General features: G+C 41.4%; 1 protein-coding gene and 1 long non-coding RNA gene across 2 annotated transcripts in view; one reads left to right on the forward strand and one right to left on the reverse strand.

Annotated features, from left to right (window-relative positions):
• The window catches only part of LOC116541753, an 876-nt gene extending 270 nt beyond the window's left edge, over positions 1–606 (forward strand). Inside the window, exon 2 of the long non-coding RNA XR_004264931.1 lies at positions 8–606. This is a non-coding gene — a long non-coding RNA (uncharacterized LOC116541753). The remainder of the gene's footprint in view (positions 1–7) is intronic.
• Positions 1–22,426, reverse strand: part of ADARB2 (adenosine deaminase RNA specific B2 (inactive)) — a 455,637-nt gene that overhangs the window by 193,531 nt on the left and 239,680 nt on the right. The gene's annotated exons all lie outside the window — the stretch shown is intronic.

The following is a 22,426-nucleotide window of genomic DNA, read 5'->3' on the forward strand; positions in this document are numbered from 1 at the left end:
GCAGTAGGACCACCATGTGTGCTGTAGGTCCACCATGTGTGCAGTAGGTCCACTATGTGTGCTGTAGGTCCAACATGTATGTAGTAGGTCCACTATGTATACAATAGGTCCAACATATGTGCAGTAGGTCTGCAAAGACTTTGCTGATTGATCTGATCTCAGGAAGGATAGGAGGATATGAAGGTTTTTTCTGTGGCTTTGGGGGTAAGAGGCGTTTAGGGCTACACACCTGACCTGACCTAATGGACGCTCTGTGGGCCTATGTGACAGCAAGACGAAAGGCTGAACACCCCTCTTGGACCCCATGTCAGAGCCACGGCTCCCAAAACGGTGCGGGGTGGCGTGCTCCGAGGCCTCTTCCTTGGGTTTACTGACGCAAAGTGTGGATTCTCACAGATAATTACAAATGACTTCCGTCTACCCCTGGAGAGTTCTATTGCTGAGTGGTCTGATTTCCTGGATTATGTCCCAAGAAAGCTGAGGACAGGGCATTGCCGCCAGCCCCCAAAGTGCTCATTTAGTGCCCATGGAAGCTTGGTGCTTTGCTTTGTGTGTCATGATGGCGCATCAGGAGATTGCAAAAAAAGAAAGAGAGAGAGAAATAAAAAGTAAGAGGCACAGATGGGGCACGGACAGCTTCTCCTTGCTTGTTCCATGTGATGGAGCTCAACACATCTGCTCCGCCACGAAAAGCATCTTTGCACTAATTTGTTTGTCAGTGTCCATTGAGAGGACGATCTGTCATCCTGTCACATTTTGGTTGCCCCGAGATGTCTGAAGACAAGGCTAGCCACCAATTGGAGCTGTGGCCACCGGGGAGTACGTGGGGAGAAACACCAGCTGTTCTAAGGAACATCAACTGTGACTTTTTTTTGTAAAGCTGAAATTTCACCCTAAGATCTCCACTAGCATTTAGCAGCTGGATGAAAAAACCTAATCACTGTAACAGAAGAGTGAGACTCTTCTAGCGCACGTCCGGGGTGCGTGCGTCCAAGCCTTATTACAGCTGGAAAAACAAGGGAAGAAGGGGCCAGAATTCAATGAGCCTGGGACCTCTATTTTGCTTCTTGGTATTTAAAGTCTTTCTGGTCAAAGGTAACAAGCATTATCCTGTAATTTGACTGGGATTGCAGGAACAAGAATTGAGATTTCATTGTGCTGCTGCATTTGAATTCCTGATCAAATCCTACGATCTGGTCATGGCTCTCCGGCCCCATACTCAGAACACCTTATGCTGAATGGCACTCATTTATCTGGGTTTTTGCTTCCCTGAATGCATTTTAATCTTCCCAGAGCACAGAGACTATGCTTTGTCCTAGAACACAAGATACTCAACAAATCTTATTTTGATGGAATCAATTCAACTTTGTATCTTTTAAGCAATACCTGATCTTTTATACTGAAGATCAGGTATTTGATCTTTCATACTGAATGTGTTGCTGTCCAGGATTCCAGAGATTCCCTCGCATACTCTCAGTCCCCTGTCACTGGGCGGGTCTCTGTGGAGCACTGTGGTGTGGGAGCCTGGGTCGCTCACTCCACTTAGATCTTGTAGAAGACGGCTGGATGGAAGCAGAGCCTTCCACCTACGGCCTCTCAAGTTGCCTACCCATAAAAACCAGCTGTGCTCCCGGCTTGCTGACCCTTCAGCCCCTGCCTTTCTCTGACTTCTCTTCCCTGTCAGCAGGTTAGTTTGTAGCCTGAATTGTGTGTTCGAGATTGAGCTGGATCTATTTTAATCACCATGAAAACATCTTGGCGGGGAGCAGGCATGCTGGGACAGATTAGGAAACATTGACTCCTGCCGAAAGCCACAAGCTTCTAACCGTGACTCAGTTGTCAGAGGAGGATGAGCAAAAGTGGAGGAGCCAGAATGACCCGAAGTGGAGCTGAGCGGGTGACAGCTAATCTCACGGAGGGGCGTTACTCAAAAATGCGGAAACGAGTTTTTTCAGGAGGTTAGAGTTTCCTTCTGCAACTCAGGCAATCATTTTGACTAGTGTGGCGTTTGTCAGAAGGTTGTGTTTATGTTTTATGCTTGATCTATAACGACACAACAAAACTCATATAGGAAAGGGGAATCGAGATCTGACATGGAAAAGAGCCTGTGGTTTAAAACAGGGAGGGGTTTTGGGCTCCCCGGTCAGTGGTGAGGCTGAGCGAGGCAGCACACAGGTCAGCTCTGCAGCACCAGCCTCGTTAGGTCCGCCCGCACGGTCCTCTGAAATGGACGGTTCTGTCGCCTTCACTGTGTGTAGACTGAGCAAGGAGAAAACTGCCTTATTCATGGGCAACGACCTTTTTTAATCCTTTCTTTTTCCTTTAAAATGTCATGTTCCCTTGTCATTGTTGATGTAACACCGAAGACCTCTTCTGCGTGGCGATTTGGAGAACTAACAGTCAGCGTGCACACATATCATTCTTCAGGGACAGTTACGATGGAAGGACGGTCCTGTCTCATCCCCACGCCTGTGAGGCCTCAGTTCTGCCTTTCTCTCCTGCCGTGGGCTTGGAAGGAAAGGCACCCAGACCTGAGTCTGCTGCCTGAGGAGGCGGGCGGGGGTTCTTCCATTTGATAAGGTGAGGAGCGTAAATGGATGGAGCGGAGCTCCTGAAACTGGGAGAACAGTGAACCTGCTTGCAACGCTGGGCAAGGGAGCCTGGTGGCCGGCCCAGGAGAGGCGGTGAGGCCGTGTGCAGACACTTTGCCCCTGGCTGACTCCTGATGGCACCTACTCCACCACTGCTTCCCTTCTATACCCTGCTTCTCCCATCAAACAAGGGGCAGACTCCTAAGAAGGCAGCTTTGTATTGGACAAAATGCAGTGCGGCCAGGAACCCAAGGCAGCTGTGAGAGAGCCAGAGGACGCCCGTCCTCAAACCCGGCCCATCAGGAAGAGGCCACAGAGCCTCATGCTTAGGCAGACCGCTGCAGGCCCACGTGCACTCCCCTGGGTCCCAGGGGCCTGATTTTCTAACCTATCTCTGAGATTGAGTTATAAAATGTAGATGCCCCGTAAATAGACTCACACAGAGTCCCAACTGATTTCTGATAAAGGTGAAAAAGGAATTAGGCAGAGGACAGGTAGCCTTTTTAGAACATGGTGTGGGAGTTCTTAGATGTGACGCCAAGTATAATCATAAAAGAGAAAATGCAGACATCAGCCCTCATCAGAATTAAACACTGTTCGGTTCTGCAGAAGGCTCTGTTAAGAGGGTAAGACAAGCTCAAGATTAGGATGAAGTATTTGCAAACCACATATCTCAAAAGAACCCCCAAAACGTCGTAACAAAACAGGCTATACCATTAGAAATGGGCAAAGGACAAGAAAGGATAGGTCACTGAGGAGGATACACAGATGGCAAATAAGCATGTGAAAAGGTGTTCAACATCATCAGCCACTAGGGAGACAAATGAAAACTCCGGTGAGGCGTTACCATATACCCAGCAGGATGGCTACATCGAAAAGCAGTGACCACACCAAAGGCTGGTGAAGACACGGGAACCTGCGTCATTCACATGCTGCTGGTGGGAAAGTGAAATGTTATAGCCACTCTGGAAAACAGTTTGGCAGTTTCTTATAAAACTAAACCTGCAACTAACATATGACCCAGAAGTCACGTTTTTGGGCATGAATCCTGGAGGAATGGAAATTTATGTTTGCATAAAAACATGGATGTTTACAGCAAGTTTATTTGTCATAGTGCCACACTGGAATTAGCCTAGACCAGATGCTCATCAGTGGTGAATGGGTCAACACACCACGGTCATACACACTACTCAAGAGTAAGAGGAAATGAACTGTTTGTATACACAACAAACAACTTAGATAAATGTCCTAGGAATTACGCTGAATGAAAAAAGCCAGTCCCATTTTTTTTGAGACAGAGTTTTGCTTTGTGGCCCAGGGTGGAGTGCAGTGGCATGATCTCTGCTCACTACAACCACTGCCTCCCAAGTTCAAGCAATTCTCATGCCTCAGCCTCCAAAGTAGCTGGGATTACAGGCACACACCACCACACCTGGCTAATTTATTTGTATTTGTAGTAGAGATGAGGTTTCACCATATTGGCCAGGCTGGTCTTGAACTGCTGAACTCAAGAGATCTGCCTGCCCCAGCCCAAAGTGTTGGGATTACAGGCGTGAGCCACTGTATCCTGCTCCAAAATGTTTTTATTTCTTTTACATAACATTTTTGAAATGACTAAACTATAGAAATGGAGAACAGATTAGTGGTTGCCATGGGTTAGAGATTGGGGTCTGGGGACGGGAGGGAGGTGGGTGTGCTTATGAGAGGACAACATGGGGGCCTTGTGGTGATGGGACATTCTGTGTTCTTCACAGGGATGGTGGAGGTACAAGCCTACACCTGTGATAAAATTACATAGAATTAAAACATACATGTACACACACACACACACACACACAGATAAGGAAACAAGTAAAACGGGAAATCTGAATAAGATGGGTGGATGACACCGGTGTCTACATTCTGGCTGTGGTGGTGTGCTATAGTTTTGCTAGTTGTTATCATGGAGGAAAGCTGGGTATGAGGTATTCTGGGCACTTCTGTAATGCTTCTTACAATGGCATATCCATAAACTTAAAAGTCTAATTAAAAATTGTTAAATGTGTACAGGGTTATATGGGTTTTCTGTTTGCATAAATATCATAATCAAAATGGTGTCTTAAATCATGATCATGACCTGCAGTGGTGCTCCTGGTGGTGTTTTAGCTGATAAAATTTCATTAACCTGCCTTCTGCAGGACAAAACACTCATCACTCAAAAGTGTACCCAACAGCCTGCAAACAACATAAACTGAAACCTCAGGTTTGAGCCTTTAGTATGCAGACGGAAATTCTAGTTCTCAGTAAGACACTTCTGTAAAGAGAATATGGTAAAATATCAGTCTATAGATTTGGGCCCAACTCACGTGGATGTTGTACACGTGAATGCAGGGCAGAGGTTACCGCTCTGTCTGGCACACACGTGAGGACTCCTTCTGTGAGCAGTAAACTCTGTGGGTTCTAGGCCTTGCAAACAGCATTATTCAGCTTCTATATTCTGCTGATACCTTTGCTTAAATGAAGATGCATTAGATATGAATCCTGCTGATCTGGTCTGTACCATGCTTACAGAGACAGTCATTTTGAATACCTGACTCTAGGAATCCTGTTAAAGATTAGATACAAGCTTTCTCTTCCTTATCTTACTGCTTTTTCTATACCTGCTATTTTTGCTCTTCATTTTCTCTTTGCCTCCTATCCCCTCCTTTTCCCTCCCCTCTCTTACTCTTCTCTCCTCTCTTCTCCCTTCATCTCCTTTCCTTGCTGCTAGCAAATCCACTCTTACAGAACGGCTAAGGGTACTTCTCTAAACAGAAATGAAATAATAACAGAAGAAGGCTTGGGGCTTCAAAATGGAAAGAACAATGCTGAAATGAGTAAAAATAGTGCCAAGTATGATAGACCATCCTTTTCCTCATGTGGTGCTCTGTATATATAGAAGACATTTAAGACAATTGTATTTAGAAAGTATGGAGTGTAAGAGAACTAAGTGAAAGTGAACTTTTTATGCTTTACTCAAAGTGACAAGGCACTGATATCAGGAGATGCATACTGAGATATAAAGAACAACTGCTAAAAAAAACTGTAAAAGGCAAATACTAAAAAATTATGAATAAATCAAGGTAGAAGCCTTAAGGATGTTCAAATAAGCCATAGTAATGTAAAAAGGAAATAAGCAGAATAAGAGGCAGAGGAACAAGCAAAACATACAATAAAATGGGAGATTTAAGCCTCAATATGTCAATAATTATGTTAATTGTAAATGGCCTATAACACTAATTAAAAGATAGAGATTGGCTGAGTGGATTTTTAAAAAACCCATGAAAACATGATTCAACAATATGCTGTCTATGTAAAACTCACTTAAATTACAATGACATATGTGGATTGAAATTAAAAGGATGGGAAAATATATGCTATCTAAATAGTAATTAAAAAATCAGTAGCCAGGCGTGGTGCCATGCACCTGTAATCCCAGCTACTTGGGATGCTGAGGCAGGAGAATCACTCAAACCTAGGAGGTAGAGTTTGCAGTGAGCTGACATACTGCTACTGCACTCTAGCCTGGGCAAAAGAGTGAGACTCCATCTCAAAAAAAAAAAAATTAGGAGTGTCTATATTAAATTATATAAAGTAGGATCATAGTCAAGAAAAATCACTGAAGGCAAGGAGGGAAATTATATAATGAATAAAAGGATAAATCCACTAGGAAGACATAACTATCCTAAATGAGCATGTTCCAAACAAAAAAAACATCAGAATATATAAAGCAAAAAGTGACAGACCTGAAATGAGAAGTAGACAAATCAATAGTCACCTTTGGGGCTGTCAACACCCTACTGTCAGTAATTGATAGAACTACTAGACTGAGAGTCAGCAAGGATATAGAAACTTGAACAACACCATCAACTAACAGGATCTAATTGACATTTTAGAATATTTTCACAGAATTTCCATCAGCAACACAGAATACACATATTTTTCTAGTTCTTCTGGAACACTCATCAATATACACCACATACAGGGCTACTACACAAATCTCAACAAATTTAAAATAATAAAAATCATATAGTGTGTGTTCTTTGACCATAATGAAATTAAACCAGAAATCAGTAATAGAAAGACAACAGAAAAGTCTTCAAACATTTGGAAATTAAACAACACACTTCTAAATAACCCATGTACCAGAGAAAAGAATCTCAAAGGTAATACAAATGCACTGAACCAAATGAAAATGAAAATACAGAAGCTGAAATGTATTAGCTGAAAGATGCAGCTAAGGCAGTATTGAGGGGAGAATTTATAGCACATTTAGCATTTATTTAGAATTGATCTAGAATGCTTACATTAGAAATGAAGAAAGGTCTCAAATCAGTGATGCAAGTTTCTATCTTAAAAAACTATAAAAAACAAGAAAAATAAACGCAAAGCAAGCAGAATTAAAGAATGAAGATGAGAGAAATTAATGAAATTGAAAACAAGAAAATAGAAAAGCAGTGAAACAAAACTAGTTCTTCAAAAAAAAAAATCTATGAAGCTGAAAAACATCTTGCAAGACTGAGAAAGATACACAAAGAGAGAAGACACAAATCTCTAGTAACAGGAATGAAATAGTTTCTATTACTACAGAGCATGTAGTTATTAAAAGAATAAGGGAATACTATGAACAGCTTTAACTTGACAAATTCCACACTTAGAAGAAATGGCCTGTAGAAAACTATAAACTACAAAAGCTCAACTCAGATGAAATAGATAACCTGAATAGTCTTGTAACCATTAAGTGAACTCATAATTTAAAATCTCCCAAGACAGAAGTATTCAGGCTCAGCTCCCCGTCACACCTCAGATTAGGTCAAGCACCCACTTCTGCTTTAGTTCCTGTTCTTTTCCTTCACACCACACATCACAGTTCATACATATTCATATGATTATCTTATTAAGCCCCTCTCCCAGAATCCTATAAATTCCATCACTATGTTACTTGTTTTATGTGTCTCCAGCATAAGGCCTGATATTTCATGGCAAATACAGATATTAACTGAATGAATGATAAAGTTGAGTGACAGAAACATAACTGTTAGGGTGGCTTATTTAACTTGTGATATATTGAGAAATTGCCCTAGACTATCAAGATGGAATTTATTTAGCTTGGCAATGTCTTCGTCATTGACAAATATTAGTTCATGAAGTCAGTCAAGGGCTGGCTGGCTAGAGGAGTACTTAGAGGTATGAAGGAAGCGCAGGCCCCTCACTCCTCTGCAGTTTTACGCAGTAGAGCTCGTCCTACGTTTCATGAGGTCTTAGCCAGTGACTGTGACCTTTACCTCTTTACTTTTGCTAGGAATATTTTTTCATGAGGGTATTTTAATCTAGGATGCTCGTTCACTTATCTAAGTGAAACGTCCCAAGTTGCAAATCTCTTTAATGGAGGTTGCAATTACGACTTATTTCCTTTGTCTGGGAACATGACCTTGCTGTCTGGCTGTGGTACAGATGTAAAATATGCTTATTCAAAGAATCAATGCAAAGGTCCCCAGGGCTCCACTTTCTCCTTTGCTCTGCGTTGTTATTGATTATTGTCCTTGGGTTGACAGTCACCTCGGGGCAGGGAAGGCTGGGGCTGCCCAGGCATCCCCCAAGGGCAAGGGTGTCTCTGCGCAGCTGGAGGCCAGAATCGCACAACCATAGCGTCTTCCTAAATGTCTCCTGAACAATGAAGAAGTGGTTTAGTGGATCCTTAGTTTGAAAGGAGATCCCAGGTGACAACGAGCCTGGCTGACACACATCCTTAAAGAGAAAAAAACTAACAGGCCAAAAGAATCTCCCGTTTTCTAAAAAAATCCTGGTCTGGAAAGAATTCAAGCCATTTCAACTCTAATATCAGCTTTGAGAATGGAATTATCATAATCAAAGAGAAAATGAAGTTAAGCAAGAAGAGGAGTCATGCAAGGAAAGGTGAACGCTGAGAAAGGGCGGGATGGGACAGCCAGGGCCACAGCATTCTCCGAATTGTTGCAGCTGGTGTGAAATTAGGGCTGGGGTCTCGTGCTGCCAGGACGTCTTGCATGCATGGAAGAGCTGCGCTCGCCAATGTCATATTCCCACTGCCCCACGAGCCTACAGGGAGGACGTATGATTTGCCCTATGACTGATTTTAAGCCGACCTTAGGGAAGACAAGGAAAAGGCAGGGAGGATCGCCACCAGGGAAGTGGATTAAAACCGTGGAAAGGCTGCTGCCTCTAAGTCTCCTGTATCACCTCCTCATGAAAGGAATGAGTCCTGCCTCCCAGATGCCAACGTTCAGGTGGTCAGGTTGTCATTTGGCCAAGATCACATCCATAGGTGACGGAGGGGTGGAGCAGGGATTTGAACCCACTGGGTCCAACCCTGAGCCTGAGTGTCTTTCCCAGGACCACCTCCTACCAACCCTGAGTTGGGACGAGGACTGCTGCCCTGCCCCACTGACAGGAAATTTTGGGGAGAAGGAGAATACAGAAAGTTTGAAATACAGCACAGAGATAATTTCAAGGACCTCTAAAGAAGTTTTATTTATGTGTGTTGAATGTCTGAACAATTTAAATGATTCCTTCAGAAATTTAATAATTCTGTAAATATAGGTCTAAAATTTTCCCCTAAGATACATCTCAGTGGACATTATGTGGTGACATTACCATTATACTGTTAAATGTCAGTGTACCTGAGTATGTAATTACGGTATCATTTGACGAGTGGTATGTATTGAACACATACTATAGAACAATGCGGCTATTTTAATATTTACGTACTGATTTTTTTTTGTAATCGGAAAGAAAACAATTATATTTTCAAGTATATGTTAAATAAGCGGTTTGAGTTTCGGATGAAGCTGTTAGGTTCAGAGCAGCTTGATAACGAGACATCTAAAATGACATGAAGAGGCGGCGTATGCAGAGGCCGGGAGGAGAGACTCCACATCAGCTGTAATCTGAAAACGTTTCACGTATCGCTGCTTTTTGCTTTTTAAACGGAGGTATCTGGCCTTCACTCTCCAAGGCCTGCAGTCTTTATGCAGGTTCTGGCCCACGCTGGGGACTCAGATGTGACGGTGTAGCAGGCCAGGTCTCACTGACACAGGCCTCCATCACAAGTGTTTCAGTGCCCACTGCGAGGTGAAGTTAAGTATTAAAGGCCAGTGCCCTCACACAAAGGCTGGGGTGTGACAAAAGCCTACCCAGAGTTGTGCCCAGGCCTTTCCTAGGCCTCAAAGCATGACAAGATAATGAAGAAATTCTTGACAGGACCCATTTAGGACTAAACGAGTTTTATTGGGGGTCTGAAGGAACTCCCCAAACCTCTGTGATCTAATCTCTGCTACGGTGAAAGCCAGGACCATTAACTCGGGGGGCCTGTGTTCCTTCTGCCTGAGGGCTGAGCCTCCCTCTGCACCAGGAATATTAACTCGGGGGGCCTGTGTTCCTTCTGCCTGAGGGCCAAGCTTTTGCCGCCCCAGGCTGGGCCGCTGTCTGCACGTCCTGTAGCGTCCTCATCCACACTGTGGCTGCTCTGTCAGGCCCCTCTCTCTCCTTCCACTTCCTGGGGGAGACTTCAGAGTTCACAGGGTCGTTCCAAAGCCTGTGCGGGAGAATTTAACCTCAGGTCTGCCTGTGTCCGGCACAGGTCCGGTCCTGTCCCTGGCTGCCACCCAGTTCCCTGCCGGCCACCCCAGGGGGCCACGTGAGGCTGGAAGGACGTGGCCTCGGGGAAGGTTTTAGTCCACATGTCACTCACAATATGACATTCAGCAACATGTGTAAAAACGTTTCAAAGGGAAAATGATTTTATAGAAAGGGAGGGGCAACCTCTATGATAAAACTGCTTCGCTCGGGCGTGCGGCCTGTTCTGTTCCTGACGATGTTTGTCTTATTAACTAAGCAAATGTTAGCCGAGTGGAATGAAACGATGTACAAACTAGAGAAGTCAGGCGGATGTCTTAGGTTCGAGCCCCCGCCATCACCTTTTGTCATATAACTTCATTTTGTAATAGAAGTGGCTCTTGTGAGGCTGTGTGTGTGCGTGGTGTGAGCGTGCATGTGCATGTGTGCACGCTTGTATAGGTATACAGTGAACACCTCTATTCACATAGGGCAGCTCTTCAGAAAGCTTTTGGATTAATCTGTTCATTTTCTAGAATTTTACCATATGGAGAATCATCACAAGGGAAAACCTACACTACACCAGCAGCTACTTTAAAAAATTCTTTCTGTAATTAGTCCAGGTCTTTTTGTTTTAAAGAAAGTCTTCACTGATTTTTAGCAATCACACTTACTTCTGAGAGCAAAAGCTGATAATGTCTGCAGTTTCAAAGGCAATTTGCCGGCTTCTCATCCAACAGCCACTCTGATATTTCAAAATGATAATATTAATGTTACCATTGGAACTGGGTTATTCTTTATATGATAACTTTGGAGCATTGTAAACACCTTTGTAATAATAAAAAGGCATTTATATGCTGAACACTTAATTTTTGTTTTCTAAAATTTCCCACCTCTCAAAGCTTTTAGAAAAGAGAACATTAAAAATTGTTAACGCGTAGGGTACCGCTGAATTCCCCTTGGGGAGAAGCTACCTTTACTGCCGTTTCAAGTTTTACATTTTTGCTTTAAACGAGTGATTTCATTTAAATAAAAAAGTCTTATTTTCTGTGATGAAAATTCAGCTGCTCCTTGTAACCCTGAAGCATCTTGATTTATTATTGGCTATATCCTCTTTCAAGGAGAATATTCTTCTCAAAGACATTATGCAGGAATTCTGATATTTCTTATCATTTGGCATTTTCTGTCAATCTCACCACATCTGTGTTCATGCTATTTGGATAAAAAATCAGAAAAGTATAGTAGTTACATATTTGGATCAATACAATCGCAAGAATCAGCATACTCGGCCCCCCTGAGAGAGCCTGTCTACTGTGTGCTGTTAGTTGCATTAAGGAACTCTTAGAAATTTCAAAAATATTTTCAATAGGGCAAAGGTTTTCCTCAATTCTTTACTAAAAAATGTACAAATTGGCTGGGTGCGGTGGCTCATGCCTGTAATTCCAGCACTTTGGGAGGCTGAGGCAGTTGGATCACAAGGTCAGGAGATCGAGACTAGCCTGGCCAACTTGGTGAAACCCTGTCTCTACTAAAAAATACAAAAATTAGCTAGGCATGGTGGTGCGCACCTGTAGTCCCACCTACTTGGGAGGCTGATGCAGGAGAATCACTTGAACCTGGGAGGTGGAGGTTGCGGTGAGTCAAGATCGCACCATTGCACTTCAGCCTGGTGACAGGGCAAGACTCCGTCTCAAAAAAAATCCAAAAGTACAAACTTCATTAAACTAAATGTTAGAAATTGTTTTTGTAAAAGATGTAAATAGGGAAAAACATTTTATATGAATTTGTTTTCCAAAAATAATTTGGTATATACGTATATATATAGACACACATATATACACACACATGCAATTCATATATATAGCTAACTTTACATATGTGTATGTATGTATATATGTGGATGAATGTAAGTTAGCTGTAGCTTATCATATAATTTCTGCCTATAAATAGTTGCAGCTCGTGTGTGTGTATAGTACACATCCACAGAGTCACAGGACTCACACACTTAGGATACACAGACTGAGAAGTGACTCCAGCCAGGAGGCTTACAGTAGACTCTTAGGAAGCTGAGTCAAGTCTCTTCTTTGCACAGCAGTTGTGAGCCGGGTTCTGTGCTGATCTGAACGGCATCCCCAGCCTTAAGAGAGTTGAGTCACTCACTTGAGCCGACTGGGAAATAATTAATGAAAAGAACTGTGGGAAGAAAGGAGGAATCCGAGTGCATCTGAGCCCTGATGAGGATCCTGGCCTTCGAAGGGCAGCCTCGTGGGGAGTGGGGTTTGGACAGGGACGGTGCGTTCTGTGGGGAAGGAAGCCAGCGCTTCAGGCTGGAGCGAAGCTGTGGGGGTAAAGAGTGACGTGGAACATGCAGGGAACAGTAAAACTTAGAGTGAGCCGAGGATGGGATGTGTGGGGCATATGGAATCAACAGGAGCGGAAGTAACTCCAGTTACCCCGAGCAGATCTGCCATCTGTCATCTCCAACGCGAGGCTCCCGACCCGAGACCTCTCTTCTTAGGGACATTATCCCAGCTGGTGTGGCTCCCTTCTCTCATGAGAACCGCTTCAACCCCTTCCCTTCCTGCCTCCTCTCACTCCCTCCTCTCCATTGGGCAGAGTGGCTGAAGCAGGGCGGGCAGCCAAGGGCCCCACAGAACACCAGCTCTGGCCTTGGAGGTGAAGCACAACTGCCCTCTCCTTAGTGGATAGAGGCAGGTCCTTCACTATGGGGGTCCTGAGTCTCCTCAGTGGACGGAGGCAGGTCCTTCACTGTGGGGGTCCTGAGTCTCCTCAGTAGATGGAGGCAGGTCCTTCACTGTGGGGGTCCTGAGTCTCCTCAGCAGATGGAGGCAGGTCCTTCACTGTGGGGGTCCTGAGTCTCCTCAGCAGATGGAGGCAGGTCCTTCACTATGGGGGTCCTGAGTCTCCACTGCACATTAGCCTGATGAGCTGAGCAGTACCTGGGCTCAGAGACAGCGTGGATTTCAAACAGAACACAGCCATTGATCATCTAGGTGGCTGTGGGACAGTCATTCTGATCCTCATGGTATGGACCATGTCTACTATTAAATCTAATACTATATCTCCTGTCCTTAACATTCAACACCTTTGCTACAATCGCCTTTTTTTTTTTTTTTTTTTTTTTTTGGTAACCATATTTAAAACTCGTAGCACTTGGCTCAGAGATTGCTTTTTAGAGCCAGAGCCCACAACATACCCTCACATTGTGACATAATTTCAGTGTCATGGTAATGAATGACACATCATATTCTCAATTTTAATCCTTTGTTTTTCACAGTCTTATTTATCTGTAGCCTGTCCTGGGGGCAGCTCTGTACTGATTTCCTATAAAATGTCTACATTCTAACATACAACAATCAAGATCATGCAACACTCTGGTCCAGGGTAAGCTATGACCCAAGTATTAATTGTAAAGTACTTCCTAGTGTGTTTTCTAAAGTCTAACAGAAGAAATGCATGAAATGCCAGGAAGTGAAACTGTTTTAAATCATGAAATGGGGTCCTCAGGAGAACATGAGCGCAAACTTCAGGGGAGTTTTACAGCTGTTTTTGTACCTTAGCCAAGGTGCTCACAGACATGACAATGAAAACTCATGTGTTCAAGCCTCACCCCAGCCTTTGCCAGACCTAGAGGGATGAATAGCTAGCACACTGCAGGATATTGGGATTGTACTTGATAGGTTCAATGGTAGACCCGTTTTTCAGCTCACCTGGTAGTGCCAGCTGAATCACTTCCCTAAGTGAGATTGTCAGGTAGACCACATGTTGGCTTTTGCATGTGTGCAGTATTCACTTGCTGTTGGGTAGTTAATAATATCTGCCCCCTGAATTGCCTCTCATTATGCATTTAGAGAAGAATATCCTAGATTCATTGGGGGAAAAAAAAGAAAAATGATATTTCTAGCAAAATCTTTTTCCTCCAACTTGTCTAAAATATTGTTTTCTGGAAAAGCAATATTCCTGTCTGCTGTTTTTTATTGTTTTTGCTTCATATGCACTGTTTTTAACATAAGCCTTTTAATATCTGAAAGAAAGAAGAGTTAGTGTGGTTAATCTTTCAGAATTAAGTGGCAACTTTTGAGAGAAAAGAAGATTTGATGCAGAAAATCCGTTGTTTACATACGATTCTTAGTTTTGGAAGGCACTCAGAAATAAATAATAATGGCTAAAGATATTTTCCAAGTCCTTTACACATACTATCTCATTCAACTCATATTCGATCCTACCTATGAATTAGGTATTACTCTTTACTTACACAAAATCACATAGGAAGCAAATCAATCATTTAAATTTATTCTCATGAAGCATTTGTCTTTTTTTTCTGTGACAATCCATTAACATAATAATCAAAAGAAATCCTAACGTTTGGTGGAATGTTGATGCTTCCAGTGCTCAATAATTTATACAATCTCCTTTAATTTTCAAAATCAATGTTGATAATAAGATATATATCTGTGTATTTTACACAGATGAGGGAATTGAGCTTAGAGAAATTAAGAAACTTGTGCTGATTCTGCTATTCTGAATTCTCTTCTTATACTGTGGAAATAAATATTAATTTGATTTTATATTGCAAGCCAATTCCCAAGTAAATGTGTGAATATTCGACACCCTGGTCCCAATTCACAGTGAAAAAACAAAATTCAGTTTCAGTTTGATTTTTAACCAATGCATGCTAAAACATCCTTGAAATAGGATCTTTCTCTAACTTGCTCATAACTATAAAGTTAAATACCCCATGGAGTATATTAAGCTAATAAAATTTAAACCATGTAAGATCTGGCTTATTCAGAATTTCTTCAACAGCTTTTCTCTGTATTACCCTGACCCAACAAATGCTTTCCCTTTTCTAAGAATCCCTTCTTGGGAAGATCAGAAGACAGCTCGGGCTTCCCTCCTGGGAAGGTGAGGTTTGCTAATGTCTTTGTCTAATTTCTCCCTGGTTAGGTCTTATATGAGTCCCCACCACTAAGCATCACCCAGTGGAATTCATATTTTCACATTTTAATCTAAATTTTAAGTTTTCTCTGCATTAGTATGTGTTAATGTTTCATGTTTTCAGTGTGGAGCTTAAATCACAGGCCTGCTAGAGGTGGCCATGCTGTGCTGGAAGCTGAACTGGAAAACAAAAACATACGCACACAAAATAGAAAACCAGACATTTTCACTTAATAGCCACTCTGTCGGTTCAAATAATGACGGTGTTATTCCAGGCTCACCCCGGCGCTACCCCAACAATAAACATTTTTATAAAATGAAGGGACCAGCAGCCATACTCCTGAGAATGAGAAACTCCCTTCTTACAAAATTAAATGAAAAGATCAATAAGAACCTGGCTACACATTATACTGTATATGATAAAAAGCACAGAAAATAGAAAGGTTCAGCTTAACACTTCGCCTTTTTGGTTTTTTTCTTACAAAACTTGGGGGAAAAACAGAGAATTCTGACTTAGTATAAAATAAACAGACCAAGAGATGTTCGAGGGGTATGACCACTTGCACTGAATGGACAAGAGGTAAAGAAAAACAAGGAAGGTGGGGAAATGCGACGAGCCAGTCTGAAAGGTGAGTTGACTGTACTTACACTGAGACAGAAGACAGCAAAGTAAACATGTTGGGACAGGAGCAAAGAGGGATGAAAACTGCTTCAGCACAAAAGGCCAAATTGAAATAACACCTACAATGGGTTGGAAAGGCCTAGAGAGACGTGAATGAATAAAAGCAAGCAAGCAAGCAAACAACGAAACCTTCTAGGATTAGACCAAGTACAACTAATTTACATTTTTCCTCCACGTAGGCAGAGACCGAGTGGGAAAAACACCCAAATCTGAAGCTTATTTTTCTGTCCTCTGCTTGGGACTCACTTTTCCTTAGAAGAGCTTTTGTTCCATTTCATGTGAGAGAATGTGAGAAACCTGCAACCCATATCTTGTTCATGCTGAAGACCTTTCTTTGCCATTTATGGTCCCTTGACGCTGTCTTCAGTTTCCTTTCCTGTTATGCAGGCGAATTAATTCTTTAATGTTAATAATATATTTCATTTGTTAAATATTATATAGCTTTTGGTCTGTCATATGTAACAACTTATGTGATTCCCCTTGCAAACTGAACTAGTATTTGTATTTAACTATGTCCTTCAGTCTTCAAGTTCTTCAGCTCCCTACTGAAGGAATTGCTTCTGTGTATGGGACCAGAGGACAATGAAAAATTCAACACCTTTCAAGTCACTTCTTAAAACTATTATTACAAATAGTGAGAAACCCCCTTTTTTCAGATATCAGTATGAGTTTAGCTGATTTCAGAGCTAATTCCTAATAGCTTGGACTTAAGTGAGAATCAAAGTTTCAAGAATAAAACTCTATTAAATGAGAGTTATCTAAGAATATTGAAAAAGTCATTCATTGCAAGAGATGATAAAAACTAAATAGAATGAAGATTTGAAGTCAGTGGATTATCTTTTTCTGGAGAATATCAGAAAAATAGGGAAGGTAAAGAAATGGTTCCCTATTCAGCATGGGGGAGTAGAAATCTACCATTACTGCAGGTTAACACAAGTTCTATTCACCCATTCACTCATCTATCTATCTGTCTGTCCATCTATTCATCTGTCCATTCTTCCATTCATTCATCCATCCATCCATCCATCCATCCATTCATTCAACTGTCCCTCCATCCACCCACCCACTGCTCTATCCATTCACCATCCATCTATTACACCCATTCTTCCATCCATCTTTTCATCTATCTGTTCATCCATCCATCCATTCACCATCCATCTATATCCATCCATCCACTCATCCTTCCATTCACCCAACCACTCATCTGTCCATCTATCTTTCCATCCATCCATCCATCCATCCATCCATCCACCACCCATCCACACATCCATTTACCATCCATCTACATATGTCCATCCATTCATCCACCCACCCACCCAGCCACTCACAATCCATCCATCTACATTCATCTTTCCATTCATCCATCCACCCATTTATCCAGCCACCCACACATCCATTCATTCACTATTCATCCATCTACATCCATCTTTCCTTCCATCCATCCATCCATCCATCCATCCATTCACCATCCATCTACATCCATCCATCTATCCATCCACCTGCCCATCCACTCACTCACCATCTATCCATTGACATTCATGTTTTCATTCATTCATCCATCCATCCACTCATCCATATTCACCATCCATCTATATCCATCCTTCCCTCCATCCATCCACATTCACCCATCCTTCCATTTATCCATGCATCTATCCATCCATCCACTCACCCATCCATCTATATCCATCCATCTGTCTACTCATCCTTCTGTCCATACATCTAAACTCATCCATCCATCTGTCCTTCCATTATTTACATGTTGCATGTGCTCACTAGTAAATCACAAGCTGTGAGGAAATCAGAAATTTAATATAGATCCATGTTTTTAAAAAGCTTATTCTTTAGTTGAGAAAATTAAAGTTGCCAATAATGTAAGCGAATACACTTTCAGTGATACAAATGAGAACAGTAGTGGTCAAAGAAAAGGGAAGTTAAAAGGTAACTGGAGAGTCCAGGAAATGAGCTAATAGGCAAATAAGCTGACCTGTGTGATGGAAGGAAGTTTGTAAGAGTGAGACATAACGTTGATGATTTGGATAGGACAGTTATGCAATGCAACTGACAAACACTATAGTGTGCCATTCAATATTGCAGGGGAAGGAAAAGCAAGTGAAAAATCCATAGCTTTACTTTTGATATTATAGTCCAAAATGAGACTGCATAAACTCTCACATGTAAAGCTCATACTCCCTAGGGTAAGGTTCTATCTTTAACACGGTAGAACAGGAAATGGAAGGGAGGGGTGAAGGAAACATGAGGTCATTAAGTTAACACTTTGTGTTGTCATGGACCGGGACAAGAAGGTTGAAATAAGGCTGTGTCCTTGTTCGTCCACTTTCTGGACAAAATGCTTTGGGCAGGTCATTTAGTCTTTTTGAATCTGTGCTTCTCCATTTCTGGAATGGAAATATTATGACTACCACTACCTCAGATGATTATTGTGAAAATAGGAAAGAATTTTGTGAACTACCCAAATGGTACCTCATTACATGAATTGTCATAGAAAGAAAAATAACAGCCCATCTTTCCGGACACTTGTACAAATTTATAAGCTATGTTACATGTACCAATGTATTTAATCCTCACAATGTCTTTATGACGTAGGTGTCACTATTTTTCCCACTTTACAAATGGGTAAACCGAGGCAGAGATTTTCAGTGGCACAGCGCATAAGTATGAGCACAGAGGTCAGGGCTTAGGTGGGGGTGGAGGGGTGCAGGGAGGTGGTGTGTAGCGGGATGGGATCCACACTGGGCATGGAGGCGGAAAACCTGGGCTCCTGCTCCTGCTCCTCAGTGAATACCTGTGCTCCTCAGGGCAGTCACTTGAACTCCCTCTGCCAGTTTTCACACTTTTTAAAGAAATAATTTTTGTCTCTCTTACAGTGTTCTTGTGACAGTTAAAATGTTCATATAGGCAAGTTCACTCATTATAGTGCTTGTTTCAGTGTAGACTTAGAGAAGTTTTGCTTTCTTGTGACCATATTCAACCATTTTTCACTTATTGATACTCCTTTCAACGTGCCTGACTTAGACCCAGGGAGCGCTGATGTTCTCAAAAGGTTTCAACCTATGCAATTGTCAAGTGTTTATTTCATTCTTCTCCTTAATTGAATTATAGCACTCGGTTTCTTGACGCTCATGATTTCATTTAGGAAATACTTGAAAATTGATTATTTAATCACTTAATTGTAAAACATGAATGGAACTTCTTAGTTAATTAAAGCTGTGGATAAGAATTTAATTGCAACTTTATATGCCAGATTTACCCAAAGTATCTTAAGGGTGAGGATTAAATTAGGAGCCTTTGGATGCACAGGTCAGTGGGATACAACCTAGAGCACAGCGTGGAATGACTTAGAGCAGCCGAGGCAGAAGGACTTTACAACAGAAGCTTAGAGAGCAGGACGCAGCTTCTGGCTCCACAGATACCTGAGATTATCCTGGAAAAATCATTTAACCTCTTTAGGCTTCAGTTTTCTCATCTGTAAAATGGGATTTTTATACCTCTTTCCAAAAGATATTGTGAGGATCAAGTTATTTTCCCTGTGGCTCATGGCAGGTAACAACCAACCTGACTTTCAGGTGTGGGGAGAAAGGAGATGGCTATAAAGGATGTCACTCTAATTCCATCAGGAAGAACAAAACGGGAAGAGAGTTCAGAAGTCCGGCCATACAGCTTCGGCATTTTTGAGTGAAGAGAGATCATATAGAATTTTTTTTTTGTTTGTTTTTGCTTTGCTTGGTTGTTTCTTTTTAAAATGTTATTGCAGGTTCAGGGGTACATGTGCAGGTTTGCTATACAGGCAGATTTGTGTCACAGGGGTTTGTTGTATGGATCATTTTGGCACCAGGTAATAAGCATAGTACCCAATTGATAGTTTTTTGATCTCCACCCTCCTTTCACCTCCATCCTCAAATAGGCCCTGGTGTCTGTAGTTTCCTTCTTCATGTTCCTGTGTTTTTATCATGTAACTCCCGTTTATAAGTGAGAACATGAGGTATTTGGTTTTCTGTTGCTGTGCTAGTTTGCTTAGGATCATGGCCTCCAGCTTCATCCACTTTGTTGCAAAAGACACGATCTTGTTCTTTTTTAGAGCTGCATAGTATTCCATGGTGCATATGTAACACATTTTCTTTATCCAGTCTACCATTGATGGGCATTCAGGTTGATTCCATGTATTTGCCATTGTGAGTGGTGCTGCAATGAACATATGTGTGCATGTGTCTTTGTGGGCTGGAAAACAGTATTACAAACCTATAGACTAAACTGATGGTCTTTAGTTATCAAAGGGGAAAGATAATTATGTTCTTGGTGGTGTTTGATTTGTATAATACAGATGTTTGAAATAAATATGTTATTGGTGTTGGAAAACTTATAAGACAGAGTTTAGAAGAGGTGAGGGGAAGATTAGGTTTTGGGCTGACAGGCTCTCTCCACCTCCACAAAACAAATGTGAAGGAAACAGAGGATATGGCTCCTTTTGACTTCAAGTTAGTATTGCAGCCCAGCAGTGATGGGTCGGCAAAGGAAAGCTGTTGATTTACACCAAGCATGGTTTCCTTTCTAAGGCCATATAAGGCACAAAGTTCCTGCTTAGCTGCTGGACTGAGGGAAACATACATGTCTGGGCCAATCAGTCTTTCTAGTTTCAATCTGCAGGGAATAAAGATGTTAACATAAGAAGCTATGTGAGATTGGCTTGTCCATGCACCCTATTACCATGCAAGTGATCTGTGAAAACTTTCAGAAGAAAACTCCTGGGAGAAACATGGGCAAGATGGAAATGGGGCCACAGTTTACATGTTGAGCAGAAGTTTAGCTCATTAAGATGGTACAGCTATAGTAGTCATGAAAGTGATTTCTGGAAAGCAGCAATGAACCTAGGTAGGTTCTAGATAATTTTAATATTATTCTTGGTAATTTGCTGAAACTTGTTTACCTTCTTATATTAAAATAGAGAATATATTAGAAAACAAGAATTAACATAGAAAAATGGACTAATGAAACAAAAACGTGGGCCCCGAAATAAATGCACACATATATGGAAGACAGTGCATCCTAAATTAGTGGGGAAATATTGACTGCTAGTTAAACTCTAGAAGAAAACTTGTTATCAATATGGGAAAATAAAATTGGTTTTCTACTTCCCACTGAACACAAAGTCGATTCCAAAAAGACAAACTACTTAAATTTAAAATAAAAACTATACAAATTTTAAGAGACTTAAAAATGTCTATAACATTTAAGAAAGAATCAAAAGAAGAAAAACAATGAAAAGAAAATTTGATAAATTTGACCTAATCAAAACTAAGGATCTACATGATAATGTAGAGAGATAATATAAATGAAAATATAAAGAAAGCTACAAGCTGGAAATAGTACTTTAAAATGCACACAACTGACAAAAAATACTATCCACAATATGCAATAAAAAAAGACAACCTAATTAAAAATGGGTAAAAATATGGACAGGCATTTTATATAAAAAGGTAAATAAGTAAATGACAAGATTCACAACATCATGAGGCATCAATGAAATGCAAAATGAAATATAATGAAATAAGAAAACTTCTCCTGATGGCCAAGCTGGAGTTGGTCCTTGGGAGATGGCAGATAAATAAGGTGTGCCCTGTGATTGCCTCAGCTTAATTCCCTGAGATGGTCTCTAGGTGGCCACACAGGGAGGTGAACTGAGGCAGAACCTAGCAAGTTCCCTAGCTGAAAAGAGTAGGCTCAAAGTCCAGGGAACTCCAGACAGTTGGAGTTTACAGGAGTGTACCCAGAGAGTAGTGCACAGAGAGACCCCCAGATATCCACCACGAGCCCCCTGGAATAACCAGCAGGCTACTTATCACGGATGATTGGAAACTACACCAGGTCAGGGAAAGAACCACCAATCACTAAGGGAAATAATGCTAAGCTCGCACACAGGGCTGGAAATAGCACCTGTTTCCACCAGCAGCTGGAAAACTGATGATTCACGAGGGATTGCATGGCATACACAGAAGGGTCTGTCTCAGTCCTGGGGAGTAATTACCCTTAGACAGAGCATTACTATGGCTCCACCTAGCAAACCTTAAGACCTCAAATAATTGAAACTGTTTCAAAGTAACTTAAAGGCATCCTGGAACGAAGTCAAATTTATTTATAGAAGACAAAATTACCCAGCAGAAAACAAGATAAAAGCTATAATGTTTGGTATCCAATAAGTAATTATTAATAATTAATAGGATTGCAAATAAACAGATAAATATAACTCATTGTGAGAAGACCAATCGATCAAAACCCACCCAGACAGATATTAGAATTAGCAGACAAGAACATTAACTGTTTTTTAATTGCATTTCATATGTTCAAAAAGTTAAGTAGGGACATGGAAGGTATAAAAAAGACCCAATCAATTTTCTAAGGATAAAAACAACAATATATGAAATAAAAAATATGCTAGATGGAATTAACCATAGATAGCCATTGCAGATGTAAAGATTAATGAGCTTGAAAAAAAATGAACTTTAAAAAACTGAACAGTGAGAAAAAAGAATTTTAAAGTTCCTGAAAGGATGGGAGAGAAGAGATATTT

Source organism: Sapajus apella, unplaced genomic scaffold, assembly GCF_009761245.1.
Source record: "Sapajus apella isolate SASKATOON/1434 unplaced genomic scaffold, GSC_monkey_1.0 scaffold155, whole genome shotgun sequence".
Classification (NCBI taxonomy): Eukaryota; Metazoa; Chordata; class Mammalia; order Primates; family Cebidae; genus Sapajus; species Sapajus apella.